Here is a 23,150-nt window from a genome sequence, read left to right as displayed (position 1 = left end):
CTAAGCAGGCTACACCTGGAGTACTGTGTCCAGTTCTTGGCTTCCTGGGTTAAGAAGGACAGAAAAGTACTGGAGAAAGTCCAGTGGAGGGCCATGAGGATGCTGAAGGGGACTGGAGCACATCTCTTATGAGCAGAGGTTGAGTGACCTTCAGCTGTCTAGTCTGGAGAAGAGCAGGCTGAGAGGGGATCTTCTCAGTGCTCAGCAAGAGCTAAAGGGTGGAGGCGATGGGGATGGGGATGGGCTCTTATCAGTGGTGCCCAGAGATAGGAAAAGGAACAATGGGCACAAACTGGAACCCAGGAGGTTTCACTTGAACTTAAGGAAAACATCTTTAAGGATGCCAGAGCCTTGAAACAGGCTGCTCAGAGAGGCTAAGGAGTTTCCTTCTCTGCATACATTCCAAACCCACCTGGACATTTTGATCCTGGTGAGTCTGCTCTGGGTGTGGAGAAGGTTGGACTGGATGATCTTTAAAGGTCTATTCTGACCCAAACCATTCCATTGTGAGGGATACATAAACTCTAAGTGGATATTTTCAAGCTCTGAGCAGTTTTCACTGTGGTGTTCTGCAGGCTCTGGCCAGCCTTTTTAATCAAACCATCTGAGAAATCCCCCAAGCCTTCTCTCTCTCCATTTCCAGCAAAAGGAGAAATATTCACACACAAATTGTGATTAATGCTCCTCAAACACATGCAGCACCAGCGCTCAAGGTTGCTCCCCAAGGAGCCATCACTTCTGTCAGGGGCTCCAGATAAATCTCCTGACTGTGATGAGATACAGCTGCTTTCAATGTTTAATGTCAGGGCAGTGTGAATTCATTTCTCTGAGAGGCAAACCACATGTGGCTGGGCTGCAGAGGAGGTGTTTGCTGACAGGGGCCAGTTCAGGTTAGCACACTGAAGCTGGTGCAGCTCAGGTCTGACCGTGCTGGTGCATTTGGGCTTTAAATCATTCATTTTGGAGCCAAGTCCCTATTACCCCAACTGCATGTAGACAAATCCCCAGGCCTGAGGTTCAGCTCTTTGTTGCCAATCAACAAAGTGTGTAGGCACACGTTGAAATCCCTTGGACTCCTGCAGGATCCCTAGCAGAGCCCAAATGAAGCCCAAGCGGAGCTCTGCCAAGCAAGAGCTGTCGTAGTGGGCATGTTCAAAAGCAGCTGGCTGCAGGCTTCTTGTGACAGAGGAGGTGGAAGGTACAAAAGGGAAGGCTGTAAAAAGGCATGGCCATGCATTCCTCATTTTCTTAGGGTGGTAGCATCTTTAATGAGGTGTTTGTGCTCCCAAAATTGTAACCCTGAGGTTCTCGCATCTGCCTGGCGTCTTGACAGGTGCCAGCTTCCTGCTGCTCCTTCAGGGGGGAAATCTGCTGAGAGAGCTGAAAGGTGTTGTTTAATTAATAGCAGCTAAGCTGAGTGAGTACTGAAATGTCACCCAGCCCCTCTGGAGGTGAGCTCAGTGACAGGAGGCTTCAGGAGCCAGGGCACACTGTCAGTGGCACACTGTGAGCAAGGAGAAAAGTGTCTTCATTTCCAACATGCTGTCATGCCAGCACGGGCCAGGTCCTGCTCGTTTCTTTGTATTTAACAAGTAAATCTGTAGTAAATCCAGCACAGCTGAGTCCTGCTTGGCCTTTGCTGCTGGTTTCATCTGTCTCTGGCCTGGCTCATCAAAGGCTTCCTAAAGGAGGAGATAAGGGAGGCATCCTGTGCTACTTGCCAAGGCTGCAGAGTGCCCAGCCAATATCTGACCCTGAAATAATTACAGCTCTTAGAGCTGATCTGCTTCACTACTAGAGAAGTTCAGAGATCTTATTACAGATTCCAGGTCTGGGCTTTCCACTTCAAAAGGGACAGGAAACTACTGGAGGGAGTCCCAGAGAGGCTATGAAGATGCTGAGCAGACTGGAGCATCTCTCTGACCAGAGGCTGAGAGACCTGGGGCTGTTTAGCCTGGAGAAGAGAAACCTAAGAGGGGATCTCCCCCATGTTCATCAACAGCTAAAGGGCAGGGGACAAGAAAATGGGGCCAGACTCTTTCAGTGGTGCCTAAAAGGCAAAGAGAACAAACTAGAACACAGGAGGTGTCACTTGAACTTGAGGAGAAACTTCTTTGCTGTGAGGGTGCTGGAGCCCTTGAGCAGGCTGCCCAGAGAGGCTGTGGAGTCTCTCTCTGGAGAGATTTCAAATCCACCTGGACATTGTGATCCTGGGCAGCCTGCTGTGGGTGACCCTGCTTTAGCAGGGAGGTTGGACTAGGTGATCTCCAGAGGTGCCTTCCAACCCCTATCATCCTGTGATCTGAGTGAAAGCTTTTATTTGCCCCTGAAAAGCAAACTGTGCTTTATTGCAGCAGAAATTGCAGGGTCTGTTTCTTGAGAGAGCATCTACACTTTGGCCACAACAGCCCCAAGCAGCACTGCAGGATGGGGACAGAGTGGCTGAGAGCAGCCAGGCAGAGAGGGAGCTGGGGGTGCTGGGAGAGAGGAGCTGAAGATGAGGCAGCAGTGCCCAGATGGGCAGCAGAGCCAATGGCATCCTGGGCTGGCTCAGGAGCAGTGTGGGCAGCAGGACAAGGGAGCTTATTCTGCCCCTGTGCTCAGGTCACCCTTGGAGTGCTGTGTCCAGTTCTGGGCTCCTCAATTGAAGAGAGATGTTGAGGTGCTGGAAGGTGTCCAGAAAAAGGCAGCAAGGCTGGGGAGGGGCCTGGAGCACAGCCCTGTGAGGAGAGGCTGAGGGAGCTGGGGGTGTGCAGCCTGCAGCAGAGGAGGCTCAGGGCAGAGCTCATTGCTGTCTGCAGCTACCTGAAGGGAGGCTGTAGCCAGGTGGGGTTGGGCTCTGCTGCCAGGCAAGCAGCAACAGAAGAAGGGGACATAGTCTCAAGCTGTGCCAGGGCAGGTCTAGTCTGGATGTTAGGAGGAAGTTGTTGTCAGAGAGAGTGATTGGCATTGGAATGGGCTGCCCAGGGAGGTGGTGGAGTCACTGTGCCTGGAGGTGTTGAAGCCAAGCCTGGCTGAGGCACTTAGTGCCATGGTCTGGTTGCTTGGCCGGGGCTGGGTGCTAGGTTGGACTGGATGATCTTGGAGGTCTCTTCCAACCTGACTGATTCTGTGATTCTCTGAGTCACTTAATGCCATGTTCTGGTTGCTTGGCTAGGGCTGGGTGCTGGGTTAGACTGGGTGAGCTTGGTCCTTGGTTGGTCTTCCAACCTGGTTAATTCTATGATTCTATTATTCCAGTTCCTCCTGGGATTAAGGAATTTTGGGATGACCCTTGTTTGTCCAGGACAAAAGGATTGTCTATTATTTAGTATCCCTATTCATAATTTAGATAACCACAGAGGGTTTCTCTAGCAGTGCAGGATACACACATCTAAAATCCCAGCCCAATTATTCCTTTCCATGTAAATTATGCACTGTCAAAACTGCTCTCCTGATCTGAAGGTTAAAGGCTTCATCACAGCAACGGAGCAGCTCCTCATCTTTTCAATCAGTATGTGATTATTTACAAAAAGGGAGGGGAAAGGCATCCTGATGGCTGTGAGTTTCCTCTTGATCTGCTCCAGCAGCTCTGTCTGCCTGAGAGCAGCCGAAATAAGTGAAATAAATACACGAGCTCAGGGTTGTTTCATCTTCCCATGGAAAGTAGGTCATATCCCCAGCCAAGCTGTATTTTATTCATGTAAATACATCCTTACAATTAAAAATGCAACAAAAAACTACTTTCATGTCAACAGAGCTGAGATTGGTGGAACTGGGTTGAGGCTGGTGCTGGCTTTCCTTGGGGCTTGGCTGTGCTGCTGGCCGGGCAGGTCCTATGTCCTCTGCCATGGACATGGGGCCCCAAAGCACCAGTCTGGGAGCAGGGAAGCTGAGTGGAGCAGGGGAGGAGTGAAAGCACTCCAAGCTCTCCAGATTGAGCTCCACATAGGAATAATTATGGCTGCTATTCTAAGAAGTTGTTTAATGATGTTAAACCAATGACAGGCTGAGATTATAACACTGCCACCTCCACACTCCTGGGGCCTTTTTCTTCTCTCCCCCTCCCCACACATCAGCTCTGGTACATTTGCATTTTTCTCAAGCCTGTTACCAATTACCATTCTCAATGGCTCTTGAGCAAGCTGGCAATTGCTTTGCTAGAGGGAAGAAGATGAGACACTGAAGTACAACAGCGTGTACCTGTAGTGTGTGTGGCATAGATTAGAACCCAGGTGGCTCCACAGAATCAACCAAGTTGGAAGAGACCTCCAAGCTCAGCCAGGCCAACCTAGCACCCAGCCCTAGCCAGTCAACCAGACCATGGCACTAAGTGCCTCAGCCAGGCTTGGCCTCTTCCAACCTTGGTGATACTGTGATACTGTGATACCTACAGGGATGGTGACTGCACCACCTCCCTGGGCAGCCCATTCCAATGCCAATCACTCTCTCTGTCAACAACTTCCTCCTAACCTCCAGCCTTGACCTGCCCTGGTACAACTTGAGACTGTGTCCCCTTGTTCTGGTGCTGCTTGCCTGGCAGAAGAGACCAACCCCACCTGGCTACAGCCTCCCTTCAGGTAGCTGCAGACAGCAATGAGCTCTGCCCTGAGCCTCCTCTTCTGCAGGCTGCACACCCCCAGCTCCTTCAGCCTCATAAGGAAAAGCTACTTTCCTGTGAGGGCTCAGGAGCCTCAGAGAAGTTGTGAAGTCACCTTTGGAGAGATTCCAAGCCCACCTAGGCATTGTGATGCTCTGGGCAACCTTTTTTTGGCAGGGTGTCAGACTAGATGCTCTCCAGAGGTGCCCTCCAGTGCCCACCATGCCAGGGTTCTGTGATAGCAATGGGCACGTTTGGATGAAAGGTGTTGCTGTTGGTGTGCACACAGACAATTGGTAACGATTCTCTAGGAGGCTTCATGCTTTGTTTGTCCTGCATGGTAACAAGCACAGAGCTCTCCTTGGCAGGATTCTCCCTCCCCAGTGCAGGGCTGTGTCTCGCCACCACAACAGAGAGTGGAGGTGCTGTAAGAGGGATGTCAGGGCTGCCTTGGGAGCATGCACTGCCAGGAGCAAGAGTCACATAATTTAAAATGAGAATTTGAAATGGGGCTTTCCTCTTTTTTTTCTGGTGTTTCATTTATAAGAAGAGAAGGAAAAAAATGCACAGGCTCACACAGGATGTTAGGGGTTGGAAGGGACCTCTGGAGATCTTCGAGTCCAACTCTTCTGCCAGAGCAGGAGCAGAGAATCTAGAGCAGGTCACACAGGAACACATCCAGACAGGGATGGAAAGGCTCCAGAGAAGGAGAATCCACAAACACTCTGGGGAGCCTGTGCCAGTGCTCTGGGACTCTTACAGGAAAGAAGTTCTTCCTCATGTTGAGGTGGAGCTTGCTGTGCTGCAGTTTCCATCCCTTGCCTCTTGTCTTATGGCAGGGCAAACGTGAGTGGAGGCTGTCCCTGTCCCTTCCTTCCTGTCCCCCAGCCCTCAGCTATTTATAGACATTGATCAGATCCCCTCTCAGCCTTCTCCTCTCCAGGTTAACCAGCCCCAGGGCTCTCAACCTTCCTCATCAGGCAGTGCTCCAGTCCCTTCAGCATCATAGAATCAGTCAAGATTGGAAGGGACCACAAGGATCATCTAGTTCCAACTCCCCTGCCATGGGCAGGAACACCCTACCCTAGAGCAGGAATCCTTACAGCATCCTTGCAGCTCTCTGTTGGACTCTCTCAATCAGATCCTTGTCCCTCTTGATCTGGGGAGCCTAGAACTGCATGCAGTATTCCATGTTGGGCTTCACTAGGTCACAGTAGAAGGGGAGCTGAACCTCCTTCAACCTGCTGGACACACTCTTCATAATGCACCCCAGGATTCCCATGGGACAAAAAATTGTCTGAACTCCAAGAGTCAATAATTTCTGGGGTATGTATTAATAATGCCAGAGTATGGCTCATAATTATTAATTTTGGGGTACAGCTCATAAATAATTAGGGCTAGGTCCAGCTGGCCTTTGTATGAGGAGTGTGGAAAGATGATGTCTGAAGCTCCTGAATAAAGGAGCATGAGGAGGGTTTCACAGCACCAAATGCAGCACAATCTGTGCCAAGGCTGGGCTCACCAACACCTTAACTCTTAAGTCCTCTCTTTGACTAAGTCTGGATGTTAGGAAGAAGTTCTTCACAGAGAGAGTGATTTCCCATTGGAATGGGCTGCCCAGGGAGGTGATGGAGGCACCATCCCTGGAGGTGTTCAAGAAAAGACTGGATGAGGCACTTAGTGCCATGGTCTGGTTGATTGGCCAGGGCTGGGTGCTAGGTTGGACTGGATGATCTTGGAGGTCTCTTCCAACCTGCTTGATTCTATGACTCTATGGTAAATATGTCCTTATTCCAGGTGATGTCAATGAGTTCTTGTGCACTGAGGTTTGAATTGTTTGGTTATTTCTTTGGGAATGGAGTTGTCCCTTCCATGCACAACACTCTTTCCCAGCTGGCAAAGGTCAGCTGTCTTTCCTGCTCCGTGCTGGAGCTTCACAGGAAGCAAAAGGTTGGGAAGATTAAAGCAGAAAATAGATCTGTCAACCTGTCCCATTTGCTTGAGGGTCTTTGGGTTCTGCTTGGTTTTTTGGTTGGGGTTTTAGGAGATCAGGAAAGATGTTTGACAATAAATTAGGTTTCATTTAGCTCAGAGTAACAATTAAAACTTGGAATGGTCTGGGCTTGTTTCAGCAAACCAATTAAAAGACTGGCACATAACTGATGTGCACCTTTGTCTTTCACTGTCCTAGTCAGGCTGGCAGACCCTCAGGCTGGGATGTTTGAAGGTGAAGCCACTAATCCAACGCCTGTATCTGTTCTTTGTGACCTCCTGGCTGGTCTCTAACATGTGGCATTGTGAGCTTCTCCCTGAGGAGGATTTTCTCTGTCACCAGCTGATGAGTCACTTAGTGCCATGGTCTAGTTGATTAGCTAGGGCTGGGGGATAGGTTGGACTGGATGATCTTCGAGGTCTCTTCAAACCTGGTTGATTCTATGATTCTGTTCCACCCTATTGCATTAAAAGCACCCAAGCACTTGAAGGAGCAGGCACATCTCTCTGCCCAGAAGCAGCACTTGAAGGCATCTGCACATCTCACCCCTGGGGTGGCCTTTCATCAGGGGGCATAGGAAGGGTTTAGCCTGGAGAAGAGGAGGCTCAGTACCGAGCTCATTGCTGTCTGCAGGTACCTGAAGGGAGGCTGTAGCCAGCTGGGTTTGGGCTCTTCCACCAGGCAAGCAGCAACAGAAGGGCACACAGTCTCAAGTTGTGCCAGGGCAGGTCTAGGCTGGATGTTAGGAGGAAGTTGTTGTCAGGGAGAGTGACTGGCATTGGAATGGGCTGCCCAGGGAGGTGGTGGAGTCACTGTCCCTGTAGGTGTTGAAGAAAAGACTTGGATGAAGCACTTAGTGCCATGGTCTGGTTGCTTGGACAGGGCTGGGTGCTAGGTTGGCCTGGCTGAGCTTGGAGGTCTCTTCCAACCTGGTTGATTCTATGATTCTAAAGGTGTGAAAGTAATTCCAGTGGAGGTGACTGAGGAAACCCTTAGCAAACATAGTTCCTAGCCCCTCAGTGCTGGAAGGAGCATTTTTCATGGCTGACAATGAAAATGAGACCAAACCCCAGCTGTGTAGAAGAGCAGAGAGAAGCTGGGGAGACCATGAGTCAGAGCACAGAAGACACTGGACGCAAGAGGGCTCTTTAGTCTGACACTCCCAGGCTGGAGGAGGTGGAATGGGAGAAAATGCAACCAAAAGTTACAACTGTTGAAGAGAAACTTCTTGTCATGCCTTCAGCCCTTCTTCAGTGCTGCTGTTGCACCTCTTAAGGTGCTCATCACGTCCTGAGGTGCTCAGCAGCAGGCTTGGGAAAACCAATGGCTTCTGTGGCATCCTAGAACAAATCCTCATCCTATCGAATATTCATGATCCAAATGGATGTAGAGAGCTTCCCCTAGCCCACAGACTGAAGGTTCACTCCTGACAGCCCACATCAGATCTGTGCCAGCTGGGAGTGCTGCTCAGGAGGGACTTGGAGGACCTTCAGCAGCAAGGCTGCAGGAAGCCCCATGAATTGAAATATTGGAGGTTCATCAGGGTGGTTCTCTACTAAGTAGTTCGAGGAGGCCAGACCTGCACTGGTGGCTCTGTATGTGCTCACAGCTGTGCCTGCAGCCTCCTAAAAGCATCTCCGGAGCTCCAAGTGGTGACAGGCAGCAGTCAGCGAAGCATGTGCAGGGCAGGTGTCAGCGGGAGCGTGTGGAGCAGGTCCCACCCTGAACTCCTCGTCTTTGGGATGCTCAGACTGTGCCTGAGGCTTTCAAAGCTTTCCCCCGTCCCTCTTGAGGAGGAAAGGGCTCTTGGAGGGCCGAGGCTAGAGCTGAACTGGGGCTAAGGGCGGGGGGGCAGTGCCGGTGCCCGGTGCCCGCCGCCGCTGGTTTCGCAGCTCCCTCTCCTGCTGCTGCGGGGAAACGGCAGCCGCCCCGGCGGAGCGCCGCTCCCAGCCGCTGCTCCGCTCCAGCTCCCCCGGTCACGGAAAGGCTCCTGAGCGACTCTGAGCCCCGCTGGTGATTTCTGCGAGCAGGCTGTGGAAAAGCAGATGAACCAATTCCCGGGGAGACAGAACCTCTACGGAGAGAGCGATTGGCGTTGGAATGGGCTGCCCGGGGAGGTGGTGGAGTCACCGTCCCTGGAGGTGTTCAGCGGGGGACTGGATAAGGCACTTAGTGCCCTGGCTTAGTTAATTGCAAGAGTTAGATGATAGTTTGGACTCGATTATCTGGGAGGTCTTTTCCAACCTGGTTAATTCCGAAAATAAACCTCTTGAAGCTATTCCTCCTGCAGGGAAAACTTTCTTCAGAGAGCCAAAGCAGAGCTCAGGGTCCTGAGATTTCCTCAGGAGTGATTCTCGTGGGCTGTCAGGATGTTGAGGGAGGGAAAATAGCTTAAACCCCGAAGACTGGGCTGGTTTCAGGGTTTAGAATCTCTCCAGAGAAGGAAACTGCACAGCCTCTCTGGGCAGCCTGCTCCAGGGCTCTGGCACCCTCAAAGCAAAGGAATTCTTCCTTAAGTTCAAATGAAACCTCCTGGGTTCCAGCGTGCACCTATTGCCTATCTGTCATTGGAATGGGCTGCCCAGAGAGGTGGTGGAGTCTCCCTCCCTGGAGGTGTTCAAGACAAAACTGGGTGAGGCACCTTGTGCCATGGTCTAGTTGATTGGACAGGGCTGGATGACAGGTTGGACTGGATGAGCTTGGAGGTCTCTTCTAACCTGGTTGATTCTATGGTTCATTTTTCTATCACAGGACACCACTGAAGGGAGCCCAGCTCCACCTTCATGACCTCCAACCTTTAGCTCTTGTTGAGCATTGGTAGGATCCCCTCTCAGCCTGCTCTTCTCCAGGCTAGACAGCCTCAGGTCGCTAAACCTCTCCTCATCAGACAGATGCTTCAGTCTTCTCAGCATCCTTGTCACCATCCATTGGACTCTCCAGTAGTTTTCTGTCCCTCTTGGCCTGTGAAGCCACAATCTGGACACAACACTCCAAATGAGACCTTCTCAGGGCAGAGAGGAAGGAGAGAAGAAGTGTAAAGAAGTGACTTGGTGTGAAGTCACTCAGCCAGGGACAAAATTGTTCCTTTGACCAAGCAGTGACCAGAGTGAAGTAACACCATCAACACCCTTGTTGTGCTTTGGTGTTGCACTGTCACCGTGCAGCCTCTTGCAGATGGTTGTGCTCTGGTCTAGACCAACCACACTGCTGAATCAGCAAAAAAGATGGAGGGATGTGGGGGAAAAAATGGTAAGGGGAGCTAATGCTTTCATGAGCAGTGAAACTATGAGAACCTGGATTCTGATGGACCTGTGGGTAGAGTCTCTGATGTCTGATTGCTGGATTTCCCCAGGAGCAGCATTCTGCCCCTGTACTCTGCACTGGTTAGACCACACCTTGAGTGCTGTGTTCAGTTCTGGGCCCCTCAGTTTAGGAGGGACACTGAGATGCTTGAGCGTGTCCAGAGAAGGGCAATGAGGCTGGGGAGAGGCCTTGAGCACAGCCCTACGAGGAGAGGCTGAGGGAGCTGGGATTGGTTAGCCTGGAGAAGAGGAGGCTCAGGGGTGACCTTATTGCTGTCTACAGCTACCTGAGGGGTGGTTATAGCCAGGAGGAGGTTGCTCTCTTCTCTCAGGTGGCCAGCACCAGAACAAGAGGACAAAGCCTCAGGCTGCACCAGGGGAGATTTAGGCTGGAGGTGAGGAGAAAGTTCTTTACTGAGAGAGTCATTGGGCACTGGAATGGGCTGCCCGGGGAGGTGGTGGAGTCGCCATCCCTGGAGCTGTTCAAGGCAGGACTGGACGTGGCACTTGGTGCCATGGTCTGGCCTTGAGCTCTGTGGTAAAGGGTTGGACTTGATGATCTGTGAGGTCTCTTCCAACCCTGATGATACTGTGATACCTTCTGCCATCCAGCTACTGGCAGTGACTTTGTAGCACTCTGAGACTGTCCCAGTTTGGACCCTATGCCAAACATGGTTCAAAAGGTGTGGAAAGAGGCTGAGAGGTCAACAATCATACATGGGTGCAGAGGCATTTTCTTAAGAAGAAAGTTCTATGAGTTCTTAGCTGTGTATAGAGTACAATATGGAAGAGCTTTAGAGAGGAATGAAGGACCTCTGAAGTGCCACTCAAGTAGCATCTTGATAGGGGAAATGCAGCATCTTGGAGCAGACAAAGCCAAACAAGAGTGTGGGCTTGGAAAAAGGAAGCAGAAGCAAAGGAGTCACTTAAACCAGCACGAAGGAACAGAAGGGCAAGAGGAGAGCACACAGTCCTGTGCTGGTGGTGACAGAAAAGAGGGACCAGGAACTTCCAGGAAACCAGTGGCCAAAACATAGCAGCAAGTTTCCAGGTAAAAGCTCTCCTGCAAGGCTGAGAGCTCGCTGCATGGATGGCCTCACCAATCTCAGCACGTCCCTATTGCCCTGCACAGCACTGGATGGTATCTTGGAGTTGAATGGGTGATTTTGTTACATCTCATCCAATGGGATGAGATTGAGCAAGGCCAAGTGCAGGGATCTGCACTTTGGCCACAACAACCCCAAGCAGCACTACAGGCTGGGGACAGAGTGGCTGAGAGCAGCCAGGCAGAGAGGGACCTGGGGGTGCTGGGAAAGAGGAGACGAAGGTGAGGCAGCAGTGCCCAGGTGGGCAGCAGAGCCAATGGCATCCTGGGCTGGCTCAGGAGCAGTGTGGGCAGCAGGACAAGGGAGGTTCTTCTGCCCCTGTGCTCAGGTCACCCTTGGAGTGCTGTGTCCAGTTCTGGGCTCCTCAATTGAAGAGAGATGTTGAGGTGCTGGAAGGTGTTTGGAGAAGGGCTGCAAGGCTGGGGAGGGGCCTGGAGCAGAGCCCTGTGAGGAGAGGCTGAGGGAGCTGGGTGGGTGCAGCCTGCAGAAGAGGAGGCTCAGGGCAGAGCTCATTGCTGGCTGCAGCTACCTGAAGAGAGGCTGTAGCCAGGTGGGGTTGGTCTTGTCTGACAGGCAATCAGCAACAGAACAAGGGGACACAGCCTCAAGTTGTAGCAGGGCAGGTCTAGGCTGGATGTTAGGAGGAAGTTGTTGGCAGAGAGAGTGATTGGCACTGGAATGGGCTGCCCAGGGAGGTGGTGGAGTCACTGTGCCTGGAGGTGTTGAAGCCAAGCCTGGCTGAGGCACTTAGTGCCACGGTCTGGTTGCTTGGACAGGGCTGGGTGCTAGGTTGGCCTGGATGAGCTTGGAGTTCTCTTCCAACCTGGTTGGTTCTATGATTTGTTCTGTGTATTCCACTCCTTGGTGGCTCTCCACACTTGTCTGGCAGGTGTCAGGCTCCAGTTGCCAGGTGCTGTCACATGTGATTAGCAAAGACTTCAGCATCCTCACACTTTGTGCTCTGTAGTATCGCTGCTTTGCCGACATCCAAGAGGAAAAGGTATCACACTCCTTTGCTCAGCCTTTGCTAGGGCATTGAAAATCCTCAGTGTTTGCCCTGCTGGATAGGGCAAAGCAGAGTGGGAGCAAATCACCCAAAGGAGAGCAAGCCTGCCATGGGGAATATCCTGCTCTTCTCTGGATCCATATCTCCAGGACAGGACCTTTGTAATAATGGGATGTTTTTTGTTCAATAAACACCTCTTTGGTGTGATTTCTGACAGCTGAACTTTCATTTGTATGGCCTCTGCAATACCTCGGGGGTAGAGCTGCACAGAACAGATGGATTTTTGCTGATAACATTGAGTGCCTCAGTGTGGATAGAATTGACTCTCTTACTGCCCTAATAAAAGCTGCCTTGCATCAGCCACTGGGCAGCTAAAGGTGAGCTACTCCTGCTTAAATGTGGGCACCCTGGGATAGTGGGGTGAAGAGAGATGACCTGACAAGGGCTGGAGGAGAGGGAACAGAAAATGTCCAGTATGTACTTGGGCAGAGAAACACATCCTGCTGCATCCCACAGCAGCTTGCTAAGAGCCAGAAGTGTCAAGAGGAGAGAGATCAAAAAAAAATCCTTTATCAGCTAAGAGTGTGCCAAGGTTGAGAATCCCCTTGAGCTTTCTTGCTATCATTTTGAAAACAAAGCAAATGAAATAGGTTTTGTTGTTGTTGTTGTTATTATTAAAAGAGCCTGTCTCAGGAAGCTGAAGGCCTCCTCAATATCTGCTTGCATTATTAAAGGAAACAGAGATCACTAAATGCACCTTGAGATGCAGTCGTAGGCAGCAGGATAAATCAATCGCCAGAAGTGGAGCATCAGCTGAGGATCTTACTCACAGCTCCTCATCAGAGCAGTTGGGAAGTGTGCAGGAGGGTACTTGCTTCCCTTAGTATTAGTAACCCTCAGGCAGCCCTGGGCAGCACACAGCCCTCAGGCTGCGGGCAGAGCTGCTGCTTTCTGTACAGAAAACACATCCATGGAGGAAGTTTGGACCTCCAGGGCTCTTCAGAGCTGGGAGAAACACAGCCCTCTCTCTTTGTGATGGTGCTAAAGGGAAAAACCAAGCTTCAAGTCTCAGCAATAAGATACATTTGGATGACAGATGGCTTGCAGAGAAAGAAAAACTATCTGGGGTTTTGAGATTTGTGCTGACTGTGCCACAGAAAAGAACTCTTCCAGTTAGCATTTGTACAGAGTAATTGAGGAGCATTGAGACTACCAACCCAATTTGCCACCATTGTCAAGCAGTCATTGTTCTCAGTGATTTTTTTTCCCCCCTCTTCAATTATCCCTTCAGTCACAAGTCTGGGACAGCAAAAATGCTACTTTGGGTTTTGTTTTCCTGTGCCTGGGTCTGCTTTTCCCACCCCCTTCCTGGGGAGGCACGTGGAGCTGTGTGAGCTGTGGCTCACAGCCCACCAGCAAAGGCAATGCAGCTTTTCTGGGGTACCCAGAACCATTCCTGCCTGGGTAAGCAAGTCCCTCATGAAGTAAATGTTGTGATTCATCAATATGGCTCAAGGCAACCCAGTTTCCAGCCACACAGCCATGGGTAGTTGTCATCTTGCATTGCTGTAATGCAGAACCAGCCTGGGCTCATCCTGGAAGGAAGTTTCTATCACCATCAGATGTACCTGGGGGGAAATGCCTCTTGGCACAGGTGCTGGAAGCCTCAGTCCTGACACCCATCATTTATCTGTCTCCTTCTGTTGGTAAATCAGCCTTGAAATGCAAACAGTGCTTCTGCTTACCATGCTTAGGACAGGCTGGATGGGGTTTTGAGCAACCTGGTCTAGTGGAAGGTGCCTGCACTGCCCAGGGAGGTGGTGGAGTCACCATCCCTGGAGGCCTTCAAGCAAAGCCTGGCTGGGGCACTTAGTGCCATGGTCTGGTTGATTGTCTAGGGCTGGGTGCTAGGTTGGACTGGATGATCTTGGAGGTCTCTTCCAACCTGGTTGATTCTATGATTCTATGGTCTACAACTACCTAAAAGGAGGTTGTAGTGAGGATGGAGCTGGTCTCTTCTCCAAAACTACCAATGCTAGGACAAGAGGAAATGGCCTCAAGTTGCATCAGGGGAGGTTTAGGTTGGCTGTTGGGAGGAAGCTCTTTCCTGAGTGGGTGGTCAGGCACTGGCACAGGCTGCCCAGGGAGGTGGTGGAGTCACCATCGCTGGAGGTGTTTAAGAGGAGAGTGGATGTGGCACTTGAGGCTGTGGTGTGGTGATGAAGGATGCTGGGATGAAGGTTGGATCCTGGTGGTCCTTTCCAATCATAGTGATTCATAGTGATGAGATGTTGTGCTGAGGGATTTGGTTTAGTCAGGGGCTTGTCAGTGTGAAACTCACGCTTGGACTCGATGAGCTTGAAGGGCTTTTCCCATCTAAGAAATTCTGTGCCCTTGCCTGTGGCAGGAGAGGTTGGAACTAGATGGTCTTTGAGGTCCCTTCCAACCCAACCCCTTCTGTGTTTCCCTGAGTCGGTGTCGATGTGCTCTGGGTCTGCCGCAGGGCATGCAGGAGCCACAAACCAGCTCCCAACTGCAAAATCTCCTAGCGCCAATCCCTACCTACCAGACCTGCCTGAAGAAAACCGGGAAAACACTTTTCCATGGAAGTTATATCCCGTCAGGAACAGAAGGTGGCAGGCGAGCTTGCTGTGAGCGCCGGGCAGGAGCAGCTGCGATGTTACTCGCAAGTCTCAAAGCAGTGAGTTCCCGAACTCCTCAGTGCAGAGTGCTGGGGGTACCTGCACCCCGAGCCCCCAGGTTTAGGGGTGTCTGACAGGTATGGCCATGGAAAGACAGGTTCCTTCCCCACCGTTGTGCCAGCCTTGGAAATAAGGCCACGTTTGTTAAAAGTCTGAATTCCCAGTGTGGAAAAGGAGGTCGCTGTTTGTTTGCTGCTAGGGGTTAAGCTACAGGCACAGCGCAGAAATGGGCACATCAGGACCTAACAAAACCTTTCCACTTAAGAGGCTTTGCATAGTGATGGTTTCTTTGGTGAGATGCTGATGTAGACATCACCCAGCACACTTCTGGGCTGCAGCAAGAGCAGTGTGGGCAGCAGGGCAAGGGAGGGGATTCTGCCCCTTGGCTCTGCTCTCCTTGGACCCCACCTGGAGTCCTCGGTGCAGTTGTGCAGCCCCCAGCACAAGGACATGGAACTGTTGGAGCCAGTCCAGAGGAGGCCACCAAGATGCTGAGAGGGCTGCAGCAGCTCTGCTCTGAGGACAGGCTGAGAGAGTTGGGGCTCTGCAGCCTGGAGAAGAGAAGGCTTGGAGGAGAGCTTGGAGTGGCCTTCCAGTATCTGAAGGGGGCTACAGGAAGGCTGGGGAGGGACTATTGACAAGGTCTGGTAATTGCAGCACAAGGGGGAATGGATTTAAACTGGCAGAGGGGAGATTGAAACTGGAGCCTTCTCTTCTCCAGGCTGCAGAGCCCAAACTCTCTCAGCCTGTCCTCAGAGCAGAGCTGCTTGCAGCCCTCTGAGCATCTTGGTGGCCTCCTCTGGACTGGCTCAAACAGTTCCATGTCCTTGTGTTGGGGGCTGCAAAACTGCACCGAGGACTCCAGGTGGGGTCCGAGGAGAGCAGAGCCAAGGGGCAGAATCCCCTCCCTTGCCCTGCTGCCCACACTGCTCTTGCTGCAGCCCAGCACAGGGTTGTGTCTGGGCTGCACTCCCACTCCTGTTGAGCTTTGCATCATAATGAAAGGTAACTTCCCCACCCTGCATCTTTGGAAGGCTGGTGGGCCGTGCTCCATCTAGAGCCAAACAGGACAGCAGCAGGGCTGTGGCAGCTACCCTGTTTGCTGCTAATACCCAGTTTGGAAGGAACCCCTCTGGCTGGGGCTTGTTTTCAGCCGAGCTGTGTGGGTGCCGTGTCTCATGGACGCTCTCTGCGAGATGCAGCGATGTTACGCGACAAAGGCTTGCCAATTCACACCGCTCCTTTAGCAGGCATTTAAAAGCCTGGATTGAGGAGTTCTCTTCTTGAGCTGTCTAGGAGCTTGCTATCAGGAGCAGCTTCAAAGCCATTTCTCTTTTTCTATGCCTGTCTGGTGTGTCTAACTGAGCCTGATTACTTTTTCTCCCTAAATGAATAGATAATTTCCCCTTATTTATAAGCAGAGCACCAGGATTGCTTTTTGGTCTTTGGCACTCTTGGGCTGAGTCTCAGGGTGCCTTTAGTGAAGAGTGTGTTCATTATGTAATGAAATTTGGTTGATGAGTGGGTTGTGGGTTGCTGGTTGAGGGTTTTTTCCTTTTCCCCTTCTACCTGAATTTGTTTCCAAGCAATATATTTTTGTGATAGTGCATTCCAACACACTTGAAATATTAATGAGGCAAGTAATGGCCCATTTCAATTGAAGTTTGCCATAATATGCAGGTAATCCTTCACAGGGCTCTGTTTTAGTGATGATGATAGAAGCATCTCATTTTCTCTCCAGCCAAGTGTTCTGGTTGGATTTTGGTGTGTGATGCTCATTAACCATGCAGAGGCTGAACTCATAGAATCATAGAATCATAGAATCAACCAGGTTGGAAGAGACCTCCAAGATCATCCAGTCCAACCTAGCACCCAGCCCTAGCCAATCAAGCAGACCATGGCACTAAGTGCCTCATCCAGGCTTTTCTTGAAGACCCCCAGGGACGGTGCCTCCACCACCTCCCTGGGCAGCCCATTCCAATGCCAATCACTCTCTCTGTGAAGAACTTCTTCCTAACATCCAGCCTAGACCTACCCTGGCACAACTTGAGACTGTGTCCCCTTGTTCTATTGCTGGTTACCTGGGAGAAGAGGCCACCCCCCACCTGGCTACAATGCCCCTTCAGGTAGTTGTAGACAGTAATAAGATCACCCCTGAGCCTCCTCTTCTCCAGGCTAAACAACCCCAGCTCCCTCAGCCTCTCCTCATAGGATTTGTGCTCCAGGCCCCTCACCAGCTTTGTTGCCCTTCTCTGGACATGTTCCAGCACCTCAACATCATGACAACTGCCAGGGAAAAGGATCTTGCTGGTGCAGGAACTCTTGATGTAAAACTGATTTTCAGGCCACACACTTGCTTTTTGGTCAGGTTTCCAAGGCATTGCTAGGAAAAACAGGCTGACTCTCGAGATGGTGAGATGCTTTCATGGCCAAAATGACTTTTGGTCCAAAGCTTGAGATTTTGCCACCCTAACTTGGGCTGAGCTTTCCCCAGGACCAGCTGGGAGTTCAGTAGAAGATGAGGTTTTGTCTTGATGTGCCAAGGGGGTGCTGGAGGGATCTGCTGATCTCCCCATCTCACCATGCACTGTTCAGTCCAGCTGCTGCCAGCTTGACATCATTAGCAGAAGGCCCTTGAGATAAAGTTGCCTCTGGAGAACTTGCCTTAAGGGTCAAGATGGGAAAAAATGGAGCACAAAAGTTGCCTGTGGAGCTGAGCACCACTGGTGGAATTGCTCCTCACTGTAGTGGCCAGCTCAGGAACAAGGGCAAGTGCCTGAAAGGGAGATGAATGCACCACAGAGCTCAGGCTCCTGGTTTTACAAGCAGATGTGGCAGGACCTTTGCTAATGTCACAGCTTTCCTGGAGTCTCAAACCTCTCAAAGCTGCCTTCCAGGAAATGCAGCCTCCTCTGTGACCCCAGAGGAGAAAATAGGTTTTGAAGTTGTTAAGAGGCTCAGTGGCTTCAGAGTGAATCTGTGAGAGCTTTGCATCACCTACAAACCCATTTTCCTCAGATCTCTGACTTCTTTCAGGACTGTCAGGCTGTTCTTTGCTTGAGTTTTATTCAGACCTTGCAAGGAGAGATTCTTGTGTCTGAGTGTGCTGTGAACTCAGAACAAAAGCTGTTTGGGCTGAGCTGGGCTGGCAATGAGTACACAAAAGCCCTTCCTGCAGCCCTGCCCTTGGGTTTCATCTGTCATAGGCTATGGTGAGGGAGGTCCCAGCCAGCACTGGGTTATCCATCAGCACAGCTGAACGAGAAGTAAATAAGATTGGCTGTAGGCTGAGAATAAAGATACCAACAGCCTAAGCTGTTTGGGCTGCTTGAGCTATGTATTAGGCCAGAGCCATCCTGCATTTGGTGTGAGTTTTGTGAAGGTAGCAACCCTCCTGGAATCAAGGTGTGTGGCTGAGGGAGTGTTGCCTCTCTCTGTAACACCCAGCCCCTGCCCCCACTCTCTGTACAGGGGTGGAAAGCAATAGGGAAGGAAAAACAAGATGTGCTCCATCAGGGAAATTGGCTCTGAAAGTAAAGAGCTACCCTAAGGAGGCAGGAACATATCCAAACCCTGGAAACGTAAATCACCCTGCAGCAACTGCTCGTCTGTGAGCCCCACTGGGGAGAGCCAGGCTCAGCTGCTGCTTTGCAGTGAAAACCTGAGCCTCAAGAAGGTACCAGGAGAGGCACATTTCTGGGAGAAGACCCAGAGCTGAGGGGTCTGCAGGAGGACTCCCCTATGAAAGCCAGCAGCCATCCTTTCTCCTTCCCAAAGCCACCAGTCTCTGGGCCAATTCAGCTGCCACATTTCTTCCTTCTGTTCTCTGGTTTTGTCTTCCATTTGTCACTGCTATTAAGGAAGATCTCCTGGTCCTGCTAGCACTGTGGATGCATGGTCCATACATTGCTAGGGTGTAGAGTTACCACAGGGATGAGCTGGAGAGTCACTAGTACATTTGAGTGGGTAGCTGAGCTACATCAATTGATGTCATCTCTTAAGCTGCCATGTAAGAGAGAGTCTGAACATAGAATCACCAGGTTGGAAGAGATCTCCAAGATCATCCAGTCCAACCTAGCACCCAGCCCTATCCAATCAACCAGACCATGGCACTAAGTGCCTCATCCAGGCTTTTCTTCAACACCTCCAGGGATGGTGACTCCACCACCTCCCTGGGCAGCCCAATCCAATGCCAATCACTCTCTCTGACAACAACTTCCTCCTAACATCCAGCCTAGACCTCCCCTGGCACAACTTGAGACTGTGTCCCCTTGTTCTATTGCTGGTTGCCTGGCAGAAGAGACCAACCTGTCTCTGCTCGTGGCAGAGACACAAGCACTCCTCCTCCTCCTCCTCCTTTCTTGGAATACCCTACACATGGACCTGCTTCAGTGATGCTTCCATATTGTCTTAGGCAAAGCCAGCTCTGTCTCCCTGCTGGTGGCCAGGGGCCTTATTCCACACACACAGTATCACAGTATCACCAAGGGTGGAAGAGACCTCACAGATCATCAAGTCCAACCCTTTAGCACAGAGCTCAAGGCCAGACCATGGCACCAAGTGCCATGTCCAGTCCTGCCTTGAACAGCTCCAGGGACGGCGACTCCACCACCTCCCCGGGCAGCCCATTCCAGTGCCCAATGACTCTCTCAGGGAAGAACTTTCTCCTCACCTCCAGCCTAAATTTCCCCTGGCACAGCCTGAGGCTGTGTCCTCTTGTTCTGGTGCTGGCCACCTGAGAGAAGAGAGCAACCTCCCCCTGGGTGCAACCTCCCCTCAGGTAGTTGTAGACAGCAATAAGGTCTCCCCTGAGCCTCCTCTTCTCCAGGCTAACCAATCCCAGCTCCCTCAGCCTCTCCTCGTAGGGCTGTGCTCAAGGCCTCTCCCCAGCCTCGTCGCCCTTCTCTGGACACATTTAAGCATCTCAATGTCCTTCTTAAATTGAGGGGCCCAGAACTGAACACAGGACTCAAGGTGTGGTCTAACCAGTGCAGAGTACAGGGGCAGAATGACCTCCCTGCTCCTGCTGACCACACCATTCCTGATGCAGGCCAGGATGCCACTGGCTCTCTTGGCCACCTGGGCACACTGCTGGCTCATGTTCAGGCGGGTATCAATCAGCACCGGTCCTGTTTGCGCCGCTGTCAGCTGGAACTAACCCCTCTGAATCCCGGATAGAAAATGAAGCTGCTTAACACGTTTACATATTCTACTCCTTACAGCATCATTTGTCCTAGTTTTTTAAAGTACTGAATGCCTTGGTAGGAATTTCATTACAGAGCTCGAGTTTTGTGGAGTGCATTCTGCTAGTTTTGCTGGAGGTTGCTAAGCATAGTCTGGTGGGTTTTTTTCCTGAACCCTTTGTGCTGATAACTGCATTTTCCCATGCTGAAGAGGGGGAAAAAAGAGAGAGAGAGATTTAAAATACAGCATGTAAGAAATGGCAGTTTTCTGTTATATTCTCTGGGGGGGGAAAAAAAACCCAGGTTGCTCAGGGCTTCCTGTACCAGGGAAACTACCTCCAGTGGCTCTTTGGGATACAAATATGGACCAGCTGAGGATCGTTTGGAGGATCTCAGACTCCTTGCCCAATGGCACAGCAGTCAGTGCTGATAATTGATTTCAACCCATCCGCAAGATGAACACCTGCCATGCAATATGGCTCTGCTAGGCTTTTTCTCTCCCTGCATAGCTGGAGCAAAATCTCCATCCTTGACCGCAGCATTTTGGGGCATACTCGCTAAAAACCACCTCCTGGCACACCGTTAGCTGCTCTGCTGCAGTGTGTTTTAAACACAGTGCCTCGACACTCAGGCATTTGGGTGCATTTTAATGGGCTCCTTTCTTCCTAAGCAAATTTAATTCCATCACTAAATAATGCTTCTGGCCTCCACCCTGACTTGTGCTAATTACTCACGTGCCGAATGGGTTTCGAATCTTGTTTGGAAACACCACAGAGTTTATTGTCTTATTAAAAGCACCTAATGTGAGCCTTTTTTTTGCTTCTCTCTCTCTCTCTCTCTCCCTCTCTTCTTTTTTTTAAGACTGCAATTGGTCTCCTGTGAAATGAAACAGATAATGCAATAATTTTTCACTAAACTAATTATCAGAGCAGAAGATGCTAATGTGTTTTGCCAACTGTGTTTCGTGTCTCCTCGGTTAACGTGCAGCATGGTCACGGCTGCTCAGCAAGACTTTACATCTCTGGATGCAGGAAGAGGAGGCTGAATTAAGCTCACCCCTTGCTCGCTCTCTTTTGCAGCCATGTTAGTGTGTTCAAGCTCTACCACCTCTGCCTGTGCTTGCAGGTCTGCTATCAAGTCTGTTTTCTCTACAGGGACTTCCTTTACTCTTTGTTCTTAAGGGCTATCTCATTTCTGGCTTCTACAGGGACTTGATTTAGCCTTCATTCCTAAGGGTATCCCATTCCTGGGTTCCTATGTAAGGTCCCAATGGCTCAATCTTCAGTCCTCCAGTTGTGGTGTAAAAGGAGGTAGAATCATAGAATCAACCAGGTTGGAAGAGACCTCCAAGATCATCCAGTCCAACCTAGCACCCAGCCCTAGCCAGTCAACCTAAGTGCCTCATCCAGGCTTTTCTTCAACACCTCCAGGCACGGTGACTCCACCTCCTCCCTAGGCAGCCCATTCCAATGCCAATCACTCTCTCTGACAACAACTTCCTCCTAACATCCAGCCTAGACCTCCCCTGGCACAACTTGAGGCTGTGTCCCCTTGTTCTATCGCTGGTTGCCTGAGAGGTACCCAGTCAGTGATGCCTTTTGGAAAGATCCATGAAGTGCTTCCTCAAAGATCCATGAAATGCTTCCTCAATAGATGTGGTGTGCACAAACGCCTGATCCTGACCACATGTGTGAGCAGGGGCTGACATATGACCAAAAATCACTTCTCATTCTCAGTTCAACTGCAGCATGCAACGAAGCTGAGCTTAACGCATTAAGAGCCTGAAGAAATCCTGCCCCTAGATGTGCCAAGCCTACAAAAATCTCCAAGTGCTGAGAAGGAAAAAAAAAACCCAATTAACGTTAAAATGTCCTTTTCTTGGAAGAAGAAAAAAATTAGGAGTGAAAGAAAAGGGGGGAAATGAAGAATGAAAGATGAAAAGTGAGGTTTCACCTTGAGCAAGTGCAGTGTGTGCTTCTCTAGCTCTCCTCGGAGCGTTTGAAAACAGCATCTCGGCTTTGGTAGGGACTGGGATTTGCCTCTCTGATTGCTGTTACTCCCCAAAACAAACAAACAAAACACAATTATCTTTGAATGTTACCCAGGCTAATGTGTGGAGCTGGCACTGGGGAGCAGAGAGTAGAGGACACCAGGCTAAAAAACATTAATTGGTAATGGAGTTTGTCTATTTGTCACCCAGGCACACTCAGCTTGGAGAACTGAACACAAAGCAAGCAAGCTGCAGGAAAACAAGTGCATACCAAGCCTTGTCACTGATATTTATTTAATAGCCTGTCACAAGCAGAAAATGTGGATCAAAGGTAGGAAAGGCAAGGAAGGAGCAGTTTCAGTCCAAGGCAGCCGTTCTGCATTGCATCAGGGTTCACTTCTGGATCAGGGGATGTTCTGCCACATCGTGTTACATCAACAGAGCTGTGAAATGATGGAGCCTAATGCAGAGTGAGTGTTGGGAAGGGGAAGCAAAACAACAACCCCTTGTTGTCTTATTCATTACTCACCATGGGTTTGGGGGTTATCCAGGAACAGAGATGCTGTTTTAAGTGAGGTGGGGAGCTGAGATTGCCAGGCTGTGCTTACTAAGAGAACACTGCAAATTGCTTATGGGATTTGAGGTGGTCCTATCCTGCCTCCAGAACGAATCATGCTGGTAGAGACTTTTGAGTTTTCCTTTTCCAATCGTTGGAAAAACCTTTACAAAAAGACCTCCTTGCTCTAAATAAAAAATAATTGTTTCTTCTTCCTATATTCTTGTTAATCTTAGCCTCAGAGAGCTTTTAATGGGCTGCACCTTCCCCTCATTCAGCTACAAACATCGATCCTGCCCCCTCAGCATGAGCACGCAAGGTAAGGCTCATTGATTTTTGGTGATGGAGGTTGTGGTGGGTGTATCACTTCTCTGCTGGGGATGCTGCTGGAGGGATGCACTTGTCCACTTTGGTCCACCTGAGCAGAGGCAGCTGCTGGCCTCAAAGGACCTGTAGAAGTAACTACCCTCAGATGCATTTTCTGCCAGGCAATCAAAGCATGAAGCTTAAATGGCTAGGGAGGGAGGTGGAAAAAAAACCAGTGTGGGAACAACGGAGGCTACAGAAGGAGACAAAATGCCAGTTGAACCATATGCATTGTTCAGCTATCAAAGAACAAAAATGAACTTGAAATTCAACTCATTTTCATCTTTTTGCATCAGAATGTATTTTGGGGAGGGGAAATGGAATTAAATTATTGGAGTTCCTTTCAAAAGCTTTAATGGCAAATGCT

The 23,150-nt window shown here is 50.5% G+C and overlaps 1 long non-coding RNA gene across 2 annotated transcripts in view; it reads left to right on the top strand.

Moving 5' to 3' along the window:
- The window catches only part of LOC135179167 (uncharacterized), a 41,925-nt gene that overhangs the window by 1,342 nt on the left and 17,433 nt on the right, over positions 1-23,150 (top strand). For both annotated transcript variants that reach the window (XR_010303935.1, XR_010303936.1), the window contains exons 2-3: positions 22,072-22,331; positions 22,654-22,736. This is a non-coding gene — a long non-coding RNA (uncharacterized LOC135179167). The remainder of the gene's footprint in view (positions 1-22,071; positions 22,332-22,653; positions 22,737-23,150) is intronic.

This window comes from Pogoniulus pusillus, chromosome 11, assembly GCF_015220805.1.
Source record: "Pogoniulus pusillus isolate bPogPus1 chromosome 11, bPogPus1.pri, whole genome shotgun sequence".
NCBI classification, from domain to species: domain Eukaryota; kingdom Metazoa; phylum Chordata; class Aves; order Piciformes; family Lybiidae; genus Pogoniulus; species Pogoniulus pusillus.
The sequence above is the reverse complement of the archived record's forward strand: the minus strand, read 5'-3'. Positions and strand labels throughout refer to the sequence as shown.